This window comes from Patagioenas fasciata, chromosome 9 (assembly GCF_037038585.1).
Source record: "Patagioenas fasciata isolate bPatFas1 chromosome 9, bPatFas1.hap1, whole genome shotgun sequence".
Lineage (NCBI taxonomy): Eukaryota > Metazoa > Chordata > Aves > Columbiformes > Columbidae > Patagioenas > Patagioenas fasciata.
Window position 1 is genome coordinate 31099465 of NC_092528.1, and position 6000 is coordinate 31105464.

Genomic DNA, 6000 nt, shown 5'->3' on the forward strand with positions numbered 1-6000 from the left:
GAGGACACACTGTCCACTCAGCTCCAGCATGAAACAAAAGGCAAAGTGGCCACTTTGGGTTGAACACTAAAACCAGGGCTGGTCCTGCCTGGGCTTGTACAGGAGCAGGGACGAGGTGTGACAGGCACATCGGTGCTCGCGTGGTCCTGCCGAGTTCTGACGTTGAGTCGCAGTGAGACAGTGCTTATAGCTTCTGCTTCTGGTTTTCTTTCTACTTTTGATGATACCAGACTTGTTATGGCCTAATACTGTGCTCTTTGTCCATGCAAAATGAGAGCGGAAAAATGGCTGAGAGTAGCAAGGAGCAGGTTGCACGGTGCTGTGTCAAACACTCGCTGAGCTCTGAGCTGCACAGCGCCTGTGAAAGCAGAGTGTGGCCTTAGCACAGCCATTAGCAACCAAAACCAGGGGATGGTGACACCCTCAATGTATAACGGCTTCTAAAACTGATTCATCCAGACATTTCTAACAGCAGAAAATTGATTTCAGCTGTTATTTTAGGAAATAGTGTTAGGAGTCTCTCAAAAAATGAAATATTTATTCAGATCGCCTTTTTTACTCCATACTGAATTTCTCAAGAGATTTGGTGGTGATGCTCTGGGATGTTTGCTCCTCAGAAGACGAGAGTTGGAGCTCAAGGAGGAAGTTACTGCAATACACAGGGTAGCAGAACGGGCTCTCCTCGTCCATTGTTTGGACAAAATCCAGGAGATTTCCCTCAGGGAGCTGTCAAACTAAACCCCTGAGCTCCTGGTACCGGTGATTTCCTGAAGGGTGTATTTTCTGTTTTGCTTTCCCACTGCGTGCTCTCGGGGCACATCCCCCGTAGAACCCCCAAAGCCGGGAGGCAGCGCGCCCCGGTACCACCGCTGGAGTGAACACTCCACCCTCAGCACCAGTTTGCCCAGAGAGAACGCAAAGTTAGAACCCAGTCTAGTGGAGGACCAACTGATTAAAGTGTTCATGCTTTTCTTGCAGCTTCAGTTGGAGCACGAGAGGTCTGAGACTTGTAAGACTTCCTTCTGCTATCAGTACATCTGCAGAGACAATGAGAGTGTTACGAACACACGATGCCTTTCTTGTATGTTTTCATTAAACACAAAATACTTTAAATGCTCCTGGTGGAGCTGGGTGACTCACAGGACTGGTAATGGGATTAGATCATTGGTTCAAGACTAGTTCAGGAGCAATATCCTGTAATCTGAGACACATGGCTGAGCCCTGGTTATGTCAGAGGGGCTGGGCCGGAGATCCTGGTGTTCTCCTGCAGATGGGGTGCCAGGGGTAGAACACAGGCTGAGGAGCATTAGCACATCATCATTGGGTTTGCTCCTTGACACATCATCTTTAGGTTTGCTTGTTAGAATGTCATCGCTGGGTTTGCTCCTTGGCACATCATGGTTGGCTTTGCTGCTTGACACGTCATGGTTGGGTTTGCTCCTTGACACGTCATGGTTGGGTTTGCTCCTTGGCACGTCGTCGTTGGGTTTGCTCCTTGGCACCTCATTGTTCGGTTTGCTCCTTGGCACATCATCGCTGGGTTTGCTCCTTGGCATCTCATTGCTGGGTTTGCTTCTTGGCACGTCGTGGTTGGGTTTGCTTCTTGGCACGTCATCGTTTGGTTTGCTCCTTGGCACGTCATCGCTGGGTTTGCTCCTTGGCACCTCATTGTTGGGTTTGCTCCTTGGCACCTCATCGCTGGGTTTGCTCCTTGGCACCTCATTGTTGGGTTTGCTCCTTGGCACCTCATCGTTTGGTTTGCTCCTTGACACGTCATAGTTGGGTTTGCTGACGGCCTCCTTTCTGTTCCCAGCTCACCTTCTCCCCGCTGGGTCACATCATTAAACCGGTACAACCTTTTCAGCAACTGCACAGAGGAGGAGGAGAATTAGCTTGTGGTTATCTTCAGCTGGTTACTTCATGAGATTTCTGAAACCTCCTGAAGCTGCCTGCAAGTGGTCTTTGGGGTGGAAACGGAGGAGCCAAAGAGGAATGAAGCATCATCATTTCTGCCATCGCAGGAACAATCGAGTTTAAGGAAGTTATATATATGTGCATATATATTTGTATTAAAATATACATCAGGGTATTATATATTTACATATACAAATATTAAATAGATATTTAAATACATTATAGATTATATATTTGTATATGTAATATACATTTACATTCTATTCTACTATATATAATTATATATGTATTAAAATAGATATTTTCAATATTAAATATATATGTAAAATAATCTGGTCGCTATGTCCTTCGCTGTCCTGTTTCTAGGAATTACAAGCACCACCCTCATCCCCCTGCCTCGTCAGGACCGCTGGGACCCGCAGGGCCCAGCACCCCCTCTGCCCGCAGAGTCCGTCCACCTCCTCCCACGAGTCCCCTTTCTCTTAGGTTTCCTACTCCTGAGAGAATTGTGAATCGAGTTTCCAGCTCTTCCCAGGTGACTTGCAGAAGGCAGTGACAGGTTGCAATTTAAAATCCACTTAGCTATTTTTTGGTGAATAATCCTGTTTGACAGGCTTTCCTCGCCTCCCTCCTCATCGTCAGGCACGGCTGCGGCGCGGGCTGAGCCAGGAGCCAGCTGATTGTGTTGGTCAGGGACACAAATGACAGAGAGAGAGATTTCCAGCTACTGGAGATGAAGCAGGAACAGCAGAAGGGGTCTCCAGAATCCAGCTGAAAAGTAGCGTGGTTTGTTACACACCATGAACACCAATTAACTGGTGTTTGCACTGACATTGGAGAACTGTTTCACTACTCATTAAACAGAATACGGACGCTTCAAAACTGTTCCTGTTCAAGGCCCAGCAGTTAGAACAAATGCAGATAAAATCACTTGCTGCTGTGCAAAGTTGCAATTTTATTCATATAGTTCTTGACAACGATCTATTAAAGAATATGAATATATTTTTGGTTAATGCTTATGTTAATGCTTTCCAATAGCATAAATTACGCAATCTACTAGTCTTAAATCATATTCCTTCCCAATGTGCAGGAAGGGCTGGGCTGGGCTGAGTGCTCGGGAGCCGAGCGCCGCTCTCCGTCCCTCTGTCCCTGTCCCTCGCAGTGTCCGCGCAGCCTCTGTCCCCAGCAGCTCTGGCTCAGCCCTGGCTCGGGAGCACGACTGGCCTGCCCGTGCCCGTGTCCCTTTCGCTCCCAAAAACGCTTCCTGCGGTTCAGGTAGCGGGAGACCAGCCAGGAGAGGGAAGGCGAGGCAGGGCCAGGCAGCGTGCTGGGCTGGCGGCTGCCGCCCACGCGCGGGCAGACCTTGAGTGCTATACGCTGGGATGTATTTACCCTGCCTGGCCACAGCTTCAGTTCTCCAGAGACAGCGGGCGGCTCTCAGTCTCCAATTCACCTGCCCAGGGTGGTTCTTGCCCCCCGGCCCAGGCTGTGTCCCCAGGAAGGGACGATGCTCCGTGGGGACCCGAGGGACAGCGCTGCGGGTGCCGAGAGAGGTGCAGGGACGGCCCTTGGAGCTGGGGAGCTCTGTGGACCCAGCGGCGTGCGGGAGGGAGCCCAGCACCGGTGCAGCGCGAACGGCTGCGTGCGCTGGGGCTTTCTTCTTGGCGTTTTCCTCCTAGACCAAGCACGCATCCTTCAAAAGGCGCTGCCAACCGCTTGGCGTTTTTATTGCAGAAACCTCCATTGCGCCAACGTCCTGTACAAGCCAAACGAGATCTTTCTTTTTCCACTTAGTGTTTTTGACAGGAATTTTGAATAGGTTGGGATTGATATAATGAACACTGTGTGTTAACAACAGTTTAGCCTGGCTAAGTGATGAATTGTATGTGCTTGTGCAGTTCATCCATTCATGATGAAGCAGCCTGGGAAAATTAATTTATTTTACTTCTTATTGATTAGTTTAAAAGGTTTTTGCTTACCCTGTGCCCTGGAAAAGATAGAAACCCAATTATTTTGAAAAGCTAATGGAATTTTTCAAATTGTAATGGACATATCTATTGCCATCATGTTAAAGGACTATTTGCCTCGCATCCAGTTGTCCAAACCATCAACACACACAGCGCATACACTCTGATATGTTTGTTATTCTAGAGGAGAGAGGAAATCAAAAATAACCTCCTGCTGCCTTTTAATTGCTCATTTCCTGCTTCAGACAGCAAATGCCATTTTGCTGCTATAGGATAGAGAAATGGGTGGGATTTTTTGCACCCCATTAACAAGGCATTGCGTTGATTAATTATTACAGAAGCAAACTGAGAAAATTACTAGGAAAACAGACTAGAGGTAGCATTATTTTCTTAAGAAAGCAATAAATGCAGATGATTTCCTCCAAATCCACAAAGGTTCCAAAGTCACATAGCATGGCACTAATTGATCCGACCCTGAGGTGCTGGGCAGATGGGTTTACACTCGCGTCTCAAACCAGAGCCTCGGTAACTAAGTGGGTAAAAGCTCTGGCCTTGCGCCTCAGCTCCAGCTTTGGTTTAACAGCGACGTGGGGCTTTGCTTTCTCAACAGTTCTGACCCCTCATCCATGGAAGTTCATTCCTGACTTGTTATTTACATCATTAAACTCCCTTTTAAAAATGTGTTTCTCTAAGGCCTGAGGTATGATTGCAGGAAAACCATGAATTCTAGACTCCCTGCGAGATTTCTACTCCAGGATGGTGCAGATGTCACAGAGCAAAAGCTGGCGCGGCACAGCCGGGAGAGCAGAACCCCCTCCCCGGGGCAGCCGAGGCCGGAGCGGCGCAGGAGCAGGATGCGGCCCAGCGGTACCCAGGCTGCTGTGGAAGATGCTGCCGTGGTGCCTGGGGAACCAGCACCCGGGAGCCCACTGTGAATTCATCTGCTGCGCGTGGATCCGAGCATTCACCAGTGGGGAGGGGGTGTCTGGGTGTGTGACCCTGGGTGGCGGAGCCTGGTGCTGGGTGGGGGCAGGGCAGCCCCACTGCTGCCCAAGGATGCGGCCCCACTTTCCCACCAGGAGAAGGGCAGACATCAGCGAGAACAAACCCAGCTGCAAATTCCCCTATCAAAGGTGAGACTCTCCTTGAACAGCAAAGCCACCCCTTCCAGGGGAGGGAAAAGCAAGCAAACACAATTTTCGCTGCCCTGCTACATGTGGGTGTCTATGCGAGGCTGCAGAGGTGCTGGGGTGCAAGCTGCTCTCATGGAATGAAGGTCCTAGGCCCAGCTCAGCTGCTCTCTGCTGCCAGGGAGGCACCAGCAGCGCCAGCACGACAGTGCAAACCGCTTGGCTTACAACTCTGGCCACGTTTCGCCTGGACACGAGTGAACGTTTTCAGTCTTCCACATGCTGTTTGTGGATTAAGTCACACAAAAAAATCAGCAAAGCTCTTGAAACTAATTAAGAGCTACCATTTCTAAAAGTTCTCTGGGCATTGATAAAGGCTGCTGCTACGCCGATCTCAGCGCACGACATTTTTGCATCATCCAGGCGGAGAATGAAGCGAGTGGGAGTCGGGCACAGGAGCTGAATCAGTCACTGTAGAGCTGGATCACACGCTTAATAAATAATTGTGACAGATGTTGAGAAATCTGAACGCTCCTATTTTACTGTGGTGCTAAATTCACGTAGACATGTCTGTAGAATAAAAAATGAGAGTGCGCTGACCGAGCCAGTCTAAATGTACTGGAATTTCATCATTAAGTGTCTATTTAAGTATCGTAGAGTTGATGCTTTTGGGATAAGCAGCCAGAGCTGGGTGCCCGGTGCCTGTGCAGGCACTGGGACACGGTGCGGATCCCTGGGGGGCTCATGGGGTGACGTGGTGAGAGGCCACGGGTACCGCGCTGCTCCGAGTGCCGGGGAAAGGTGGGGTTTGAACACCTTCAGCCTCAATCCGCTGCCTTTTGGGGTCTTTCTCCGACTTTATAATAATCTGTGCTCCAGGCCTTGTGTTTAAGCAAAGCTTATTGCTGGTGGTATATAAGAGAAGGCAGACCCAGCAGCTGCTCGCACGCTGGGATTGCTGGTCCCAGCAGAGAACTGCGACTGAAACA